The sequence below is a fragment of the Phascolarctos cinereus genome, unplaced genomic scaffold (genome assembly GCF_003287225.1).
Source record: "Phascolarctos cinereus isolate Bilbo 61053 unplaced genomic scaffold, phaCin_HiC Scaffold_7;HRSCAF=346, whole genome shotgun sequence".
Classification (NCBI taxonomy): domain Eukaryota; kingdom Metazoa; phylum Chordata; class Mammalia; order Diprotodontia; family Phascolarctidae; genus Phascolarctos; species Phascolarctos cinereus.
The window spans coordinates 185,059,567-185,079,840 of NW_027556180.1; positions in this window are offsets into that span (position 1 = coordinate 185,059,567).

A 20,274-nucleotide genomic window follows, 5' to 3' on the forward strand; every position below is an offset into this window, starting at 1 on the left:
TGTTCTTTCAGTCACACATTTTATCTTTTCACTGTGTTTCTGGTTGAGGTCTTCAGGGCCACCTGGTATTCTGCCCCCTCAATTGGAGATGATATGCCAATAAAATCAATTCCTATCTTTGCCATCATATAAGGGAAGTCTCCAGCCCCAAATAAATGAGAAGTTAAAAGAGAAAATTGTGTACCTTGTTAGTCATGAGAATGAACCCTCAAATCTGAAAGAGTTTTAGAAAGAATTTTATTAGGTCATTTTGCAAAGGAGAGACTTAGAAAATGGTGTGTGGCTCCTTCCTCAAGTCTTTGTGAGGTTATATTATATAGTGTTCAGACAAAGGCATATGCCTGATTGGCCATACGTAAGCAGTAAGTAGTTTCTAGGGAAGGGCAGTTTGAGATGTATATTAGCAAGTAAGTATAAACATTCAAATTTGGGGAACCCAAAACACACACTTTGGGTGGATCCAAAATATTAATTAATATTAATAAAATATTAATAAAAATAAATAATAAAATATTTTCCTCATAACCTACATCATAAATACATAAAGAGCTTTTTTAAAAAGTCCCTTCAGTCGGTTGCTGAATTTTCAGCTACACACACTAAATTTCAACCTAGAGCAAATTTTTACAGTTGTATCATAAAGTACTGAAAAGCATCATTTATAATAGAAATGATGAAACTACTATTCTATTTTAATAAATAGTTACCTAATACATTTTCAGTACTGCAGTGTAAAAAGAATATACACTTTTTGAAGTAGCCAAACAATCTCTTGAATATGTTCCCTGGAGCCTAGTGGAGCCCCCTCAAGCTTCTCCCCAAAGTTCCCAGCATCTCTACTCTGTGCTTTACTGAGAGCTATATTCTCTAGAAACTCAGGACCCACTGTTCTAAGCATCTTCTTTTACTAATTTTGTAATACCTATTTAGGGCCAGGTTTTTCAATATTACAAAAAAATGAGATAATGTAGGATTTCATGGCAATACAGTTGATTTTGGTAAGCCCACCTTGGTCATGGATCAAGTTTAAACTCGGACTGATGCTTATTGTGTGTCCATGGGCAAGTCAGTTTTCTTCTCAGTAGCCCAAGAAACTCTCTAACACTATAAGTTACAGTGAGTTGCTGATATGTATCATGTGGGACAAGTTTCCACACCAGGGGTTCTCTATCCTGATGAATTCTATCCATTAATTTATATATTATGATATGATTGTTATATTATAAAATTATGTTATTAGTATAATGTTTTGTTTATATATTATATAATGTACAAAACATTAATGTATGTGTGTGTGTGTGTATATATACATATATATACATATATGTATATATACATATATTTATATTTCATCAGTGTAAGGAACTCCTGTACATATACAGATGGAGGTAGGGGGGAAGAGAAAGAAGAGAGAGAGAAAGAGAGAGAGAGAGAGAGAGAGAGAGAGAGAGAGAGAGAGAGAGACAGAGAGAGACAGAGAGAGACAGAGAGAGAGAGAGAGAGAGAGAGAAATCCTTAATTGGATAGACCAAATGTATATATATGTATGCAAGCACACATATGTGTATATAGATACATGTGTGTATATATTAACATATCTGTGTATATGTATGTATGCATATCCTAAAAAAGTATGCAATGATGCCTAGTTAAGAATTTTTTCCAGGTTTGAAAATGGGGACTTTAATAAAAAGAACTGTGACTTTCACATACCCAAATTATCTGGGCCCCATATACCACCACCACCTCATAAAGAAGGAGTAACATTCTGAAGGAAAAAACAGTAGGACTTGATCATTGACTATATTTGAAGGATGACTAAGAGAAACAGTTAAAGATGACTGAGGGTTTAGAGCTTAATTGCTTTCCATTTCCTCTGCCAAGCACTTTATGAGTATAAACCAATGTAGGTAGCACATGTACGACATTAACAGTAGAAGAGAATATAAGAATTTAACATGTGCTTAAATAGATTCCCACAAGGACTCTGGATACTATTATTCTTTTAAAGAGGACTAGAATCGTGTGAGATAGGCAATTTATCTATTATTCTAAAGAGTTAACTCTACTATTAGAGAGAAACTTAGTGAGCTACAAAGAGAAGGAACTTTGTGAACAAACATGAAAAGAAATCTGGAAAAGAGACATTAATTGACAATCAGAGGGAACTGAATGGTGGGCCTTTGTTTTCAGAACTGGAAGTCAGCTGTAATAATATTAGTTAGAGTTGTTTCTGGCTGAGATCATTCTCACAGCTGATATATTGTAAGTTATTATATATTTTATTGTTTGCTACACTGTTAACAGGGCAGCTAGGTAATGCAGTGGATTGAATGCAGGGCCTAGTCAGGAAGATTCACTTTCCTGAGTTAAAAAATGGCTGCAGATACTTACTAGCTGTGTGACCCTGGGCAAGTCACTTAACCGTTTGCCTCATTTTCCTCACCTACAAAATGATCTGGGGAAGGAAATGGCAAACCACTCCAGTATCTTTGCCAAGAAAACCCCAAATGGGGCCAGGCAGAGTTGGACACAATTGGCCAACAAAAATAACACCGTTAATAAACTATAAAGACAGTAATTTCAATGTTTAAGCCAAGAATAGAGAGAAACAGAGACAGAAAGAGAGAGAGAGTAGTAAAAGACTATAAGAAATAAATTGGGATTCAGAATCAATTGATTCATTAAGAGAACTGTTGGAATTTCAGTAATGTAATTAGCAATATTCGTCAATGTATATGCCTTGATTATCTTAGAACCTGGGATGGGAATGAATAAAAGAGGCAGTAACAACGGGATGGGGAGATCACGCCATATAGGCTACACACTGAGATTATCAACCCTAAAACTTTGCTAAAAGAATAAAGTTTTTGAGGAGCAAACTGTAGAGAAAGAAGAGAATTTTTTATTTTTTTTAGGTCAGGGAGATAGATACATTTAGATCTGAAAATGAGTCCAATACATCTATGCTAAGAGAAAAGGGCTATAGGAGATTCTTCACTAAGGTCATTCTTCCCCTCCCATGAAACATATGAACAATTTAATAGTAGCCTTTATGGAAACAAGACTCCTGCCCTTGCTCTCCAACTCATTAGTGACTGTGATACTGGGAATTTCAGGACTGATAGGAAAGTTCAATGGCACCATGCTGATTTGGGGACAGGCACCAGCTTGTACTGTCCATCAAATTATGCCATGTAGGCAGCTGCTGAAAGGCCAGTCCTTTAAAAAGGGGTATATTCTCTTTGGATGAATCTTCTCTCACTCATACTGCTGTGGGTGATGGCTGGAAATAAGGGCAGGCAGTCGACAACCACAGGTGCTGTTTTGTGACGCTGTCTCCCATCTATATAACCTTTGGTTTTGTTCTGGCTGAGTTCATTAAATGACAGAAGCAGGCTGTCAGTTTGTTACATTCTACATTAAATACGATGTGTTCATCACTAGGGTAGAAAGAACGGGTAGTGTTATCACAAACGGACAGTCCTTCTTCACACTGGTCACAGTAAAGCAATTTTCTTGTGCAATTAGTAAATGTTAATTTCAAACACAAACACAAAAAATATTTATGTTGTTAATGAAGAAATGGGGCTAGGAGGTTTGAAGTTGGGACTGTAATCAGCTCCATTCACAGATACAAAGTTCAGAAGCTGAATGAGTCTGATTGCCGTCAGGACTCACAATGCTCATCAGACAATCGGATCACTCCATTTCTCTGTGTCATTTCATAATTAAACTGAGCAACCAATGATTTCTTCAGGGGCGATAATCTTCTCAATTATTATGATTTTTTTCTTTATACTGTTTGTTTGAAATATTGTTGTTACAGCCATGCCTCTACACCCTTTAGAAATAAATGACCTTATTGTAAGCTTTAACCTTCCTCGGATTTCTCCCCAGTTGATTTGTTAGTTGTGTGTGGTGGTGTATTGTTTCAAGAGAACAAGGTCTTTGAAGCTCCTCTTCTTCAGCCGGTCTCCACCACCCCCTCCCTAATGATTTCAAGCTGCTCTGAAAACCACTTTGAAATTCAGGCAGCAACCAAATGTTTTTAGAGAGGAGCTCCTTTAAAAGAAGTCTTAGAAGAAGCATCTTTTAAGAGGATTGGTGGGGTTGTGATTAATCAGACCGGCAAATGGGCCTCCACAGTCTTTATCTTGCTAGACACCTCAATGAGGAGTGTGCTTTTCATTATTAGCAGCAAAGATGCTGACAGATTTTTCTGAGGCAGGAGAATCAAATTGATGGACATTGAGTTGACTTTCTCTCTATTTACAATAATAGCAGTGGCAATTTTGCAATATGCAACTGTGATAATAGCATAAGAATGAAATTCTTTGAATTGATTTTTCCCCAAGGTTAATAAATTCACTGGGAGGCAATTTATTAACATGTTTAAAAGTAAGATGGAAAAACAATGAAACCACTGCTAAATCTGATTTGCTTGCTTAGACATTTCTAAATGTCTTTGAAGGCCAGGTAACAATGAAATTACTGTCATATTATTTAGTAACTATAAAATGACACCTTCCAGTTAAGATGGAAATGTAAAGACCATAGTCTCTCCCACATAGTCCAACAAACATCTAAAATGACGATGATAGAGTAATGATCAAGAAAACAGAGGAGAAATAAAAGTAATAGCTGGTCCAGGCTGACACAAAGAGAAGGCCAGAAGTCTGCATTTATTGGGATATAGGTTGCACCAGGGTAGCCAGCCAAATAAGATTTGGGGTATGAACCAGAAGTCTGTGGCACTTTGAAGAAGCATTCTTGGGAGTGAGAGAGAGGAAGGAAGGTCAAAAGCCGGTGTGGCTCCAATAATCAGGACTTAATACTAGCAAGATATTAGCTCTGGCCTGTGAGAACAGAAGAGAGGAACAGAGCCAGACTCATAGGTTCTTTTGTAGGGAGGCAATGCATTCATTCCTGAGGTGCTGGGAGCTACAACAGGAAACCTGGAAAACTAGATGCATACGCCAGCAATCAGAAATCCAAGCACAGCCTCTAATATTTAACTGGGCTTTCAGGACCACAGCAGGTGAAGCAACTCCTGATTGAGGATCATGTAACGCAAAGACAAAGCCCACATAACCACATTGTACCACCAGGATATTGATGTAGAAGCCAGAGATTGAGGAAAAGAGTGGGGACTAGTGCCAGTCAGTTTACAGAACGACAGCCGCAACAAACTAAATAGGGAACAGCACCAAAAAGCCCAATTTTTCCAAGGATGCATGAGGGGTGCAGGGGTGGGGAGCCTGTGCCCTTGAGGCCACATGTGGCCTTCTAGGTCTTTGGGTATGGCCTTTTGACTGAGTCCAAAGTTTACCGAACAAATCGTTTCATTAAGGGGATTTGTTCTGCAAAGTTTGGATTCCACCAAGGGGCCACACTTGAGGACCCAGAGGGCTACATGTGGCCTTGAGGCTGCAGGTTCCCCATCCCTAGGATAGAATCTGACCCTGGAAAAAATTCCCCACCTCAGAACTGAGGCGGGAAACATAAATAAACATAAGAAAATGCCAAACACAATGAAGAAATATAAGTTATAGATAGTAAAGAGGTCAAAGCCCAGAAGAAAAGAGTACTGTGATGACAATACAAATGGAGCCTTATAGAAAAAAAATGTCCTGCTAGTAGATACCTACTATCAAAAATAACTGTGCTAAAAAACTGAAGAGAAACAAATCAAGAATCTTCACAATTACTGAAAACCATGACAAAAAAAGAAACCTGAACAACATCATTTCAAATTCTCATGAAAAGAAAACTGTCCACATTCATTATATTTGCCTACTACTAATAATATATTATTATGTATTTCATACTATTTTTTTTACGTTGGATGCTGGAATATATTTACCAGTAACAAATACTCCATACAGAAAGCACACATATGAAACCATATACAAATGAGGCGGGAAACATCATGTCATAAATTCAGCTGTCCCCCCACCTTCCACAACCCCACACAAAAGCTTGAAGACATTTTTAATGGCTCAGGTGACTGTGTTACTGGTAAATATATTCCAGCACCCAACTTAAAAAAAAATCATAGATTTTGATCAAATTTTTGCATAAAAAATACAAAAGAAAATCTATGTATCAAATTTCTCATATGAGTTTGGTCCTGTATATACGTGTGTGTGTGTGTGTGTGTGTGTGTGTGTGTATACACACACATCCCAATATGTAAGTGACCACCCCAATATATAAGTGATCAAAAGATATAAATAGAAGTTCTTGAAAGAAAATTAACAAAGTATCAACAATCATATGAAAGAATGCTCCAAATCCCTACTGTAAGAGAAATGCAAATCAAAACAACCCTACAGCTTTACCTCACACCTTGCAAATTGCAAAGATGAAAAAAGATGGGAATTGTCAATGTTGGAGGGTCTGTGGAAAGATAGGCACATTAGTGTATTTTTGGTAGAGCTGCAAATCAGTATAGCCATTTTTACAAAATAATTTGGAATTATGAAAATAAAGTGACTAAAATGGCCATACTATTTGACCAAAAGATTCCACTACTACATATACCCCTAAGGAAGCCAATAATAAGATGAAAGTCCCAATATACATCAAAATATTTATGGCAGCACGTTTTGTGTTAACAAAGATTGGAGACAAAGTAGATACCTATAAATTGGGAAAAGACTGAATAAATTGTGGTACAGTGAATGTAATAGATTTTTATTGTGCTGTAAAAAATGGTGCATATGCAGAGAACCATAGAAAGATTCACATGAAGCACCGCAGAATGAAGTAAACAGAGCCAAGAAAACAATAGACAGAATGACTATAATAATGGAAATGGAAAAAACAACCACTACAAAAAAATTGAAGATAAATGTTGCAGAATTACCACATACAAAAATGGTCCCAAAGAAAAGAGATGAGAAGATACCCCCCAATACCTTTGCAAAATTGTGAATTCCATGGGTTTGGAATATTCCATATATTATCAGACTTTTTCTATAAAATGCTCAATTTTGCTATTTTTTTCTTTTCTTTCTCTCTTTCAAAATGTTTTTGCTGTATAGACTAGTTCTCTGGAATGGGAGGGTAATAGATACTGTGTAGGAAAATTTAGGCAATTTAGATAAAAAAAAATGTATCAATAAGATTATTATAAAAATAATCCTATCTCTCTACACCATGGTTATCTCTAGCACCTTGAGACAGTAAATTGTGAGTTGAGGCAGTATGGTCATGACTGTGATTGTCTCACCCCTAACTGTGAAAACTCTCCAGAAGCATCAATGTGAGAGGGGAAGTTTGGGGTGAGAATGTAGAAAAAGAGAAAGGAAGCACAAGTGTCGCATTGGGCAGAACACGCATTGACTACACTTCCCTCCTGGTTGGTTTCAAGGTCATACCCAGGCTATACAAGTATATATAGCATAAACATGTAGAGAATAAACATGAAATACCAACTAGTTAGAGAGTAAGTACATTAGCATGGGGGGGGGCAGATGAGCAATAGTTTTGTGTAGAAGATGTAGCAAATAGAGACTTCTTTGAAACAGAGGTGAGGAAGGATCACATTCCAGGGATGGGGGATGACCAGAAGAGGCATGGAGATGAGGAATAGATTGTTGTGTAAGGAAAAAATAAAAGGGCATTTTCGTTAACCATATAATTCAAGAAGCACAGTAAAGAAAAGATATGTTGGAGCGAAGTTATAAAGGGCTTTAAATGCTAAACTGATAAATTTACATTTTATTCTAGAGACAATTGGAGTCTTTGGAATTTATTAGCTGAGGAGTAACATTGTCATGCCTACACTTAAGGAAAGAGAGCTAGATGCAGAGAGACCAATTAGGAAGCTTTAGGGAAGAAGTGATGAGGGCCTAAATTAAGGTTGTGGTAAATAGTAGGATGATGTGGAGGAAGAAATTGCAAGATTTGATCATTAATTTTGTGTGTGTGTCTGTGTGTCTGTGTCTGTGTGTCTGTGTGTGAGAGAGAGAGAGATAGTAAGGAATCAAGAATAATGTTGATTATAAACCTGGGAGAATTGAGAGATGACAGTGACTTTGATAGAAATAAGGAAGGTGGAAAATGGGGTTGGTTGGGGCAGGAATAATGATTTCTATTTTGATCATACTGAATTTGAGATTCTTCTTGGACATCCAGTTAGAAATGTCCACTAGGCTGCTAGAGGCTAAAGCTGAGGAAGATTCTGGGGCTTGATGGATAAGTCTTGGAGTCATATGCATTGAGATGACATTTAAATCTATGTACATTTAGGGTGCGCAAAATAGACAAAGATTCAGCAAAGGAAACTGAGAAGGGGCAAAGAAAAACAATTAGGAATGAGTAGTGTCACAGAAACCTAAAATGCAGAGAATTTCAGTAGAGGAAAAAGTTGAAAGTGAAAGATAGCAAGTTCTGTTTTGGCCATGTTGTGTTTAAAATGTTTCCAGAAGCTTCCTTTTCTAGATGTCCTCTAATCATTTTTAAAATAACACATTCTAGAATTACCAGGAATCAAATTCAAACTCACTGGCCTATAGTTTCCAGACTCTAGGCTCTTCCTTTTTTTGGAAGTTGAAATAATATTGGCTCTTCTCCAGTCCTGTGAAATCCACCCATTCTCCATGATCTTTTAGGTGATACTGGCAGGAGCAGAAGCAAACATCTGCTAGCTCTTTCACTGGTCTTGGTTGTAGTTCATCTGGGTCTGATGACTTGAATTCATTAAAGCCAGATGTTTGCTTACTGTCTTCCTATTTACCTTCACTTTCTACAGCCTATTAACTACTTTTGTTTTGAGCTTTTCAGTCCAAAATTTATTTTCATTAGCAGAAGAAATGGAATCAAATGAAAAGCTGATCAGCTCTGCCTTCTCTCCATCAATTTGTATCATCATTCAATCCCCTGAGCAATAGACCTGTCCTTTCTTTGATCCTCCTCTTTTCTCCAGTATGGTTTTTTTTAATGTTTTGTTGCCTTTAGCTTTCATCACCAGTTTAGCCAGCACTCTAAGATTTTGTTACTGACAATACTCATACCAGATTGTATCATAGTTGAAAACAGAAGATGTAATTCAGTGAATACACAAGACTAGTCTTGAGAAAATGAGTCAGAGAAGATGGAAGATGTATGTTGATCACTATGAAAGCCTAAAAGAATTTAAAATATTTTAATTTAAATTACAGAAATATAGCACAGAAAAATAACAGTAATTGTTAATTATACAGAGTTTTCAATGATTCTAAAATGCTCATTGAAACAAAAATCTATCTTTTTAAAAACCAATATACCACCCCACCCCATCCCTTGATCCTAAGAGACAAATGGTAGAAATAGATAGAGTAGGTATAAATAAGCTGAAGATACACACACATACACACACACACAAAAAAAAAATCTTGTATACATACTTCTTCGCCCCAGCCATCATATATGACAACTTATTTTTCCCATACCCACCCCTCCTCTTACTTTGAACTGTAATCAAATTGACTGATCTATTGCTTCACTTATCTTTCTAGTGATTTCCTAAAACAAAAACAAAAACAAAAAAATCACCTTTTTTAGTTATCACTTCTCCTATATATTTTGTCTCTCTATTAGAATGTAACCTCTTTGAGGGCAAGGACTGTCTCGCTTTCATTTTTAGCCCCAACACTTAGTATAGTACTTGACACATAGTAAGTTCCAAATAAATGCTTTTGTACATTCATTCAAAAGATATCAAGGAACAGTATGATCAGAAAGGGAGTTAGGTTTGGTTTTTGGCTAACATAAAACACTATTAATTCTTATTTAATATATACACTTAATAATAAACAATGCAACAGTTCGTGGCTTAATAGGCAAGTCTATTCTTTTTCTTTGTATACTGAAATGCCTGTTTGTTGATGAGTGTTAATGTCATAATAAAAGAGAAATCACTACTTTTTTAAAAAAGGATATATTGTCAATTCTATCTCCACAGTATCTCTAATATCCATCCTTTTATCTTCACTTACATTACACCCTCCAGTTTAATCACATTTCACTTCATACCTGAACTATTTCAATAGATTCCTAATTAGTCTCCTTGTAACAATTCCCTCTTCCCTTCTATCCAACCTCCACACAGCTGCCAGAATAATATTCCTGAAACATAGGTCTGATTCTATCATTCACATTCTCAAAAAACTACAGTAGTTCCCCTTTGCCTCTAGGTTAAAATGCAGACTTTTCACTATTCAAAGACCCTCATAATCAAGCTGATTATACATAATTCACATTCAGCCATTCTCCTTTCTAGCCAAAGTGGCCTGCTTTCTAGTCCGATTACATGATAGGGTCTCTTTGTCCAGAAGAGAGGCCAGTTTGGCTTCCATGTGATTCCCAAAACCAAGAATGTTTACTCTCTTCATCACCACATATCTCTTAGAACTCCCAGCTTCCTTCAAGGAACTCAAGTACCACCTCCTACAGTAGAGCTTTCCTGATTGCTTCAATTGATAGTGCCTTTGCAGCACTGGCCCTGGAGCCAGGAGGACCTGAGTTCAAATCCAGACTCAGACACATAACATTCACTAGCTGTGTAACCCTGGGCAAGTCACTTAACCCTGATTGCCTAAAAAAAAAAGAAAAGATAGTTCACATAAAGATAGTGCCTTTGCATCACAATTATTTTGCATAAATCTTATATTTACTTTTCTTCATACCTATTGTATTCTCCCCCTCTTCCAGTAGAAAATAAGTTCCTTGAAGTCTGGGGTGGTCTTGTTTGTTTTTGTGTCTCAAGAACCTAGCACAGAGCCAGGTACACTTAATAAATATGGTGAATTGATTCAGATTGAAAAGAATGCAAAATTAATTGACCCAGAACAATATTTGTGCCTATAAAAGACTAAAAGATCTAAGGAAAGGCATAAAGTTCACTAGGTAGGTCCTCTTCTGGGTTTTTTGGAGAACATAGATTTGGTGACTTCGATGATCGAGACCTGTATGTGGTTGAATCTAATTAATGCCTTCAGCCAGACCTTTCTTTTGAGTTCCACATCCATATCCACACCTGTCTATTGGATATTTTACTATTATCTCAAAGTGAACATGTTCAAAACCAAATGCATTATCTTTTCCCTAAAAAACTGTTTTTCCTTCCTCATTTCACTGTGTCCATTCACGGAGCTTTTATTCCATTCACTAGACACTAAACCTTTTTAGTTTGTCTTTGATTCTTTAATCCTTTCCCTGTGTTATCACTAAATTCTGTAAATCTTATTTCTTAAATATTTTTTAATATGACCTTCCTTTTCCATTCCAACTGCTACAGCCTCCCACCACTAATTCTTACCTTAACTCTTTCAGTAATTTCTTAACCAGTCTTTTAGACTTCAGTTTCTCTTCCCTACAATCTATTCTTCTTAAAAGTCCCATATCAGTCTTCTTAATATATAGTTCTGATCACTCCACTCCACTGCTTTCAAATATTAAATGTCCTTCTTTTGACTACTAAGGTAGTAGTAGCAATAATAGCCACAGCAGCAGCAGTAGTAGCAAATAGTAGCAATCCACCAAATATAAAACACAAAACAATAATAGTAAAGAGACCTGACCCAAGACCATTTCTATTTGATATTCATTGAATATAAAAATAATAAGGTTAATAATAACTATATAGTAAAAAAAGAGACTCAGCCTCTAAGTCAGGATGACCTAAGTTAAAGGCTCAAGCATACTGGCTTTGTGACTCCAGGCAAAACACTTAAGCTTTCAGTTCTCAGGAAGTTTTCCAAGACTATAAATTGCACTGGTAGTTCTGCACTGGTAAAATTAGTTTCCTCCCTCAGAGTTCCCTACATAAATTATATCATGACATTGGACAGAATAAGGAAGGAAGGAAGAAGAAAGATGAATAAGAAGTAGGAGTGAGAGGACAAGGAAGAGGATGAAGAGGAGGAGGAGGAGAAGAAAAGAATAAAAAAGAGGAAGAGAATAAGGAAGAGAAAGAAAGAAAGAAAGAAAGAAAGAAAGAAAGAAAGAAAGAAAGAAAGAAAGAAAGAAAGAAAGAAAGAAAGAAAGAAAGAAAAAGAAAGAAAGGAAGGAAGAAAGGAAGGAAGGAAGAAGGAAGGAAGAAATAAGATAGTGACACATCCCAAGACCATTTCAATCTGAAATCCACTGAAAAAGATTCAAAGAACATGAGGATGAGGATGTGAGAATGATGATGATTAATATAATAGTAACAATAACAATAACTCCTTGGAGTCCAATCCATCATCTAGGGCATCTAGGGCATCTAGCAAAGTTAGTAAACACCAGTCAAGGTGACGTAAAGCAAGGCTTTATGTGCTCTAAGACCATTAAAGTAGCTGTGAAACCTATCAGGAACCCTGAAGTGCTGGTGAATTTGTTCAGTTGTTTAGGTCCAGCTTTTCCTGACCCTATTTGGAGTTTTCTTGGCAAAAATACTGAACCAGTTTGCCATTTCTCAAGCTCATTTTACAGGTAAGGAAACTGGAGCAGACACAGTGAAGTGACTTGCCCAGGGTCACACAGTGAGTAGGTTTCTAAGGTCAAATTTAAACTCAGGTCTTCCTTACTCCAGGCCCAGTGCTTTATCCACTGAACCACCTAACTGATGGTGAATTAGGCTCTGATATTTTCAGTGAATGGCTTACCACCTAAGGAAGTATGATACAATTGCCACTGGGCCGAAGAAATAGAAAGGCAGTGTAGGATTGTAAACTAGCACTATTTTAGAACTTAATGATAATCAGCTTCACACAGATTATAGAAGAGCAAGTGGAACTTAGAAATACCATCACCCCACTTACTGGAAATGCGTCAGACAGATGGAGCTCATCCCCAGAATGAGCAAACCACAAATGTGTATGAAATGAACTGAAGATATAAATACTTTCATTATGTCCCATACTTATCTTAACGAAACTAGAAATAGATTCTACTAGTTCAAAACAGGGGTTTTATGTTGTTTCTTGTTAAATGTACCTTCAATTCCAAGTCACACAACCATATACTACTCAACATTACAGGGCAATCCTAAGAAAGAATTTCATCCCTGAGACCAGATTAGATGAAAGAAGAGATAGTCAAGAGGAATTTTTAAAACTGAAATGGACATTAGAGATCACTTAGTCCAGCCTCCTTATTTTATAGAGGACATTGAAGCCCACAGTAGTTAAGTGATAGTTCCAAGATCATTCAGGTAGAAAGCAGCAGTAACAGAATGTTAACCCATAGTGAGAGATTAGTGAATATAGTTCTGATGTAATGGAGTTAAATCACTACAACTATCCATTTTTTTGAAGCTAAGAATATATTGAACACCTGTTTAGCACAAATTCTCCCCCTGTACATTTCACTGAGAACCTCAGTACAAAAAAAAAAAAGAAAAAAGGAAAAGAAAAAAAAACAGAAAGAGCAAAGATTCTTCCATTTTCTGTAGGCAGGGCAAGCTTTGTTTTATGTCCTGAATATTGAGGAATGTGCCAATTTGTATGGCTGCTGTGACAATACATAATGGTTATTTAAAATCTGAGCGAGGAAGAAAAGTAGATGAGATCCGAGTTCAAATTTTGGTAGAGAAAGGTTAGAATTAAAATCTTCCTAGCCTAATCTGCCTCTCATGCTTTAATTATGCATCCTGGTGAATGGAAGCTGAGTGTCTTTGGATTCTGATCTCTTTTAAGCCATTTGTGACACGAGGGAAAGATGGCCTGTTCAGATTATATATGCTGTACCTGGAGGTAGCTTACAATGAAACCTATTGTTCTCTGAATCATACTGTAAATATGTACGCATTGCAGATTCTGTCCTGTTTTTAGTCACCCCCCTGAGCACTAAGGCCAATAAAACATTCAGAAGAAATGAATATGCTGAGGATATAGAAAGATGTACTATATGCATCTGAACAAAAGACTAGTGGTGCACATTTTATTGAACTCTTATTTCATTCAAAAGCTCAGAGGCAAAAAGGACTACTGCAGATCTATCAAGTTTGTATGCCTTTAATATTTACTTTAGTCATAAAGAGCAAGTGACAAGATTAGGACTCACTACCATGGTAGAAACTGAAGTTGTCAGTAACAGAAAATGAAAATTTTATTTATGGTAGTTGTAAACTCCAGGAATGATGTGTATTATTTTTCTGTTCCTCCTGATTTATAGAGTAAATGAATTAGGAGTCACTAAGTTGTAGCTTCATTTTTTTCCCCTCCTGGAATCCAAGTTTTAAACATGTTTATGTAGAAAGTTCTTCAAGGGAGAGAGATAAACTGATTATAAGGCTAAATTTTAGAAGGAGATGACAGTAGTCACACTGAGAAATATTACTGTTAGATTTTGGTATCAGAATGATAAATAGCATTAAGTGATTTTTTTGTCCACACCTAGTATAAGAAATAAATAAGGATTTTTTTCACTCTAGAAATTTAAGGTTTGCATTCATATTTTGTATTTCTGTAATTCAAGAAATTTGTGTTGTACAAGGCTGATATCTTCCTTTCACAAACAGAAAAACTGAAAAAGAACTTGATGAAATTTAATGAAGAAAATGCCAAGAAAAAAACCTATATTGTTTATTTGAAGTTCTTTTCATTGAATAATTCCTACTATTCTCATTTCTCGCATTTGCAATATGCAATGTCCCAAATTTTATCAGTAATTTTTTTTTTGTTCCACTTGCTATTACAAAGCAAGTCAGGGGAAAAAAAGAAAAGAAAAGAATGGCAAGGGGAAAAAAATCACACACGTTTGCCCAAATGATTTGTTGGTATGATCATATTTCTTTCCCATTTTTATGTTTGGAAACTTTATGTTTTCATTCTCTTTCTCTTTCTTCATTTCTTCTCTCTCTCTCCCTTTCTCGCTCACACACATACATACATACACACACCAAAATTTATTTAGAGCAAGCAAAGGTATAGGAATGCCATCCTTATTATTATTAAAGTAAGAGAGATTTCCTGCCAAGATGGCTATCTGAATGAGAGACAGACTGCCCAGATTCCACATTCCAACTGCAGCAAAATTCGGAAGTTCACACTGGGCTACAGTGGCAGAGACCAACTAAGTACAACAACCTACCCTAGAGCAATTGAGTTACCACAGACTCTGGCCTGAGTTATCAGAAGGCCCCAAAGATCCAGCACTCTGAACCTCAAAGGACCCGAGGCGCAAAAGTAAAGGTCAGCACAGCAATTCTGGAGGCCCAGGACAAAACCAAACAGGGCTTGAGGCTACAAGAAGGGTGGAGCCTGGAAATGATACAAAGCCCTAGTTGACTGACTAAAACTGGAGAGATGAATAAATCCCAGTCAACACCATCCGGTATCAAAACTTTTTTTAAATCTAACTCCACAACTACTTCAAGTAGAGAAATGGAAAATGGGGGGGGGGGTGAATTTTCCACAAGGTGTACATGAATATCTATAATAAATGAAACAACAAATTAAAAAAAAAGAAAGAAAGAAAAGTTAAAACGAAAAGAATCAGGAGAATAAGTAGCTCAGAGGAAAAAGTAGTAAACCTTACCAAAGAAATGAAATTACACAATATTAAGCTAGAAAAAAGACAGATCAATAACTCTAAGAGACAAGAAGTAATCAGAACAAAATCAAAAGACTGAAAAATAAGAGAAAATGTATATCTGATATAAAACAAAAAACTCACCTGGAAAACAGGTCAAGGAGAGATAATTTATTAATTATTGAATTACCTGAAAACTGTGATTTTTTAAAAAATCAAAACATTGTATTTTAAGAAACTATAAATAAAACCTGCCCAAATCCAGTAAAACCAGAAAAAAGTCCCATAGTAATCACAGGGATTCCACACCAAAGACAAAAAATACTGCATGTATCCACAAAGAAGCAATTCAAATACCAAAGAACCAGTCAGTATCACCCAAGACCTGACAGCTTCTACTAAAAAACCAGAGATCTTGGAATACAATATTCCAATATGTAAAAGATAAGGTTACAATCAAGAATAACTTTCTTTGCAAAGCTAACTATAGCCTGAAATAGAGGACTTCCATGCATTTCTGATGAAAAGAGCTGAGTAGGAGCTTTGAAATATAAAAACAAGAGTCCAGAGAAACTAGAAAAGTAAATTTAAAGGATCTAAGGCATCTCCAAAAGTCTCATGAAAGAAAATGCTATCCACATCCAGAGAAAGAACCATGGAGTCTGAATGCAGACCGAATGCTCTGTTTTTCTTCTGTTTTGTTTTGCTTCTTTTTTCTTGTGTTTCCTCTTATTGTGGTTCTTTACAATATGACTAATGTGAAAATATGTTTAATAGGAATGTATATGTAGAGCCTATATCAGGTTGCGTACCATCTTAGGGAGGGAGAGAGGGAGAGAGGGAGAGAAAATTTAAAACTCAAAAGCTTATGGAAGTGAATGTTGAAAACTAAAAATAAATTAATTAATTTTTAAAAAGTAAATTTATTGGGGTAATTTAAAGGAACTGCCTGTAGTGGCAACGTTCTCATGGGGAATAAGAAACAAGCATCCCTTTAGAGCCTTAATTTCTTCAAAGAGTGTTGAGGGAATTAAAGAAGAAAAGCAGTGGTTTGGGAGTGGATTAATTCTCAAAAAGGGGAAAGAGAAAAGAAGGTATGGGGCAGCTAGGTGGTGCAGTGGATAGAGCACCAGCCCTGAAGTCAGGAGGACCTGAGTTCAGATCTGACCTCAGACCAAACACATAACACTTACTAGCTGTGTGACCCTGGACAAGTCACTTAACCCCAATTGCCTAAAAGACAAAAAAAAAAGAGAAAAGAGGGTAAAAGGAAGAGTACATTCATATAGAAAGAAGAAGCGTGAAAAGAATATACAAACACGTAGAAAAGGAGTGGGAGAAGTGAGCGTGTGATGAACCTCATTCTTATTTGAGATGGACAAAGGAAAGCTGAATATACACATGCACATATACACATATACACAAATGGTTTGGTGTAGAGATACATCAAACTCAATAGCAAACCAAGGGGGTATGGGGAGATAAAAGGGAGGATAATGAAAGGGAGAAAATAATCATAAGGAAAACAAATTTGCTAATCATGTTGATGGAATTAAAGGAGGCAAGGAAGAGAGAAAACAACTAGAATCTAATAGGGTATCTTATATTGCCTCTTAGACAATTTAATGAAATATCATTGCACTATGTGAAATTATGAATGAAATTACAAAATTAAGAAGTACGACTGCCGTTTTCCAGGCAGCACACAGTGGCCGCCTTCAGATGCGCTCGCGCTCGCTCTCGCTCTCTCTCTCTCTCTCTCTCTCTCTCTCTCTCTCTCTCTCTCTCTCTCTCTCTCTCCCTGTTATACTCACAACTCCCAGCTACTACAATCCAATTTTTTACCACCTGTAGGAGACTTCTATACTCCTTTTTAACTAGGGAAGCAGTTGGTGGTGAGGGGGAAGGAAGCACCAACTGTGCTTTACAAATATCACCTCATTCAATCCTCACAACCATGCACAGTAGGTGCTATTACTATCCCAATTTTACAGTTAAGGAAATGAGGGAAACAGAGGTTAAGCTACTTGCCTAGCCAGTGTGTAAGGCTGGATTTGAACGTCAGTCTTCTTTACTCCAGTCTCTGTGCTTTATAAACTACACCACCAAGCTGCCTCTAGGCATTACAGAAGCATATCTATTCAATCAGAGTATGCATTAGATCGTGTCATCATACTGTGTAGCTCACAAAGCCTTTTACGAAGCATAATCCAAAAAAGTTTTCTGAAATGAGCAAGGCTTTCCAAAACATTATGGGGATATGGAGAGCTCCACATAGACAAATCCCATATAATAATATTCAGAAATTTTACAGAAACATACAAGTAAGTTCTCAAGTTGACCCAGACGCTAAAGCTCAGCCCCAGAGAGACTATACTCTCCCTTTAAGAAGTTATAATTAATGTTTCAAGAAGAGTAGAATTGTTATTTTCATGCACTTAGTAACTTTCTATGTCTGTTCCCAGGGCTCTCTCCCACTGCCACAAGCTGATTTTACGTATGAGTTCACATTTATAATCCTTTCTGAAAGATGTATTTTTGTATTCTCTTTTACATATGGTAGAATCTGTGGCTGGTTTTTCTCTTCTAATGAAGTGTTATTACTGTCACATATGTTTTAGTCTTTGATAACTACAGTTTTCTTTATGGCAACTACTTCTAAAGATTGGCCAGAAGTGTCAGTTTGTGCAAAATGCAACAGCTGCCTGTTATCAGCTATTACAATAAATTGGAACACCTGTGTTGTGAAATCTCTTTAATTCCAGGTGCAATTCAGTGTCTTCACTTCAGCCTTCTAAGTAACAGTCAAGTCCATTAACTATCTGAAAGGAAAGGGCCAAATTTCTCTTGTTGTTTGTGAAGCTGAAATCTTCAGAGCTCATGTCAAAAATCTTAGTTTGCTCTTATGGATGATAGGTCACAAGCTGAAGTGAGTGGTTTTCAGGGTGTGTAGATGTTTAGTGTAATAGTTCTAGGTAGGTTTTATGAGTGCTTTCTTTTTCATTTCATCTGGACACCAAATCTCCCAACCATATTTTTTATGATGTGAATTTCTACAGTTAATATATTTATTGTTTTTACAAGCAGTTTTATTTTATTTCATTTTTAATCTCCAGATTTGATGAAAATGTAATTTATTATAATTTCATTTTGTTCTTCTAAAGATACAACTTAGTAATTTTATTTGACAAAAACTTTATGGATATTTTGGAAAATTGCAGACCATTAATTTTTTTAAAGTCCTTGATTAATTCAGATTTCTACTGAAAGTTAGGTCACAATTAATATGAATGCAAATAATGTGAAACTTGGTTTAGTGCAAATCATAAAATGATACCAGGTTGTATTTAATATGAGCCAAAATCAATTAAGGTGGTGCCTGGGAACTAGTCAAGGTTTTAACACGCTGTGACACAGTCAATCTGCAGTTGCCTAATTTTGCATGTGGAGGTGATATGCAGCTGTTTACCATTTTACCAAAACTTGTGTTTTGTTTCATTTTTTAACAGGCTCTTAACACAGTGGACAAAAGGAAGGATACTCTAGATGGAAACACTACCAACTACAACAACAACAAAAGGTTTATTACAAGTGAAAAAATTCTGATGTAATTGAATGTCATGGGCATGGTGAAAGTAACTCTAAAATAGAATGAGATGATGGGATGCCTGGATCTATGGTACAGAATATTATAAAAACATGCAAAACAAAAGAAGGCAAGGTTACATTGGCTTTTTGTGCTTCAAGAACAACTATAAGGAGTAGCATTGCGACAGTCATAAAAATGGAGCGTCTTTTAGCTGGATTGAAGATTGCAATCAAAAAGTCACATTCCTATTATCAAAGCAGCCATTCAGAAAAAGCTTAAAGTTTATTTAAGTTAGTAAAAGAAAATGAAAATGAAGTAAATAGTGAAGAAACTTTCACTGCAAGTATTTTTTGGTTTAATTGGTTTAAAAAAATTCAGTTCAATTGCATAATGTTAAAATTATCCTGATGTTTTGAAAAAGACGTTTGAATATAGTGTATACATTTTTAGTGTGGATGAAACAGGCTTATTCTGGGCAAGGATGCCTTCCAGAATTTATATTTCTGAGAAGAAACTCAACCTGAATTTAAAGTGTCTAAGGATCACCTAACGCTTATACTGGGAGGCAATTTAGAAGTGGATTTTAAATTAAAACCAATACTTGTTTATTGGTCTCCAAATCCTCATGCTCTGAGTGGCTACAGCCATTGATCATTTCCAGTTTTTTGGCAGTCAGATAAGAAAGCATGGGTGATCAAGGCTAATTTCAAAGAACATTTTTCAAGTTATTTTGGCCCAGCTGCTGGAAAACATTGCAAGATCAATAATATTGCATTTAAAGGATTATTAATTTTAGATAATGCTCCAGGTCATCCAACCGTATTAGGTTGTGTCAGAATGTAAACATGCAAATTCACCAAGATGTGGATAAAGCTTTCTACACCTACCAGTATATGTGTGAAGATTTAAAGCAGAAGACAGTTCAGTATATGCTACTAAAATATTTCAAATGACCATAATAGTATTTTCTTCATTTCAGTTTAAACTTATCTTTAGGTATGATATTCAGTAATTTTTCTCAGTTTTTAAATTTTGCTTTCTAGAACTCCTCTATTACTTCATAAAAATCTTCAATCAACAATATATTTTCCTATCCTTTTCTGTTATATTAGTAAATGGACTAAAAACTTATTTATAAAAATTTTCATTACATATTTCCATTTACCTGCAACCAATTAAGA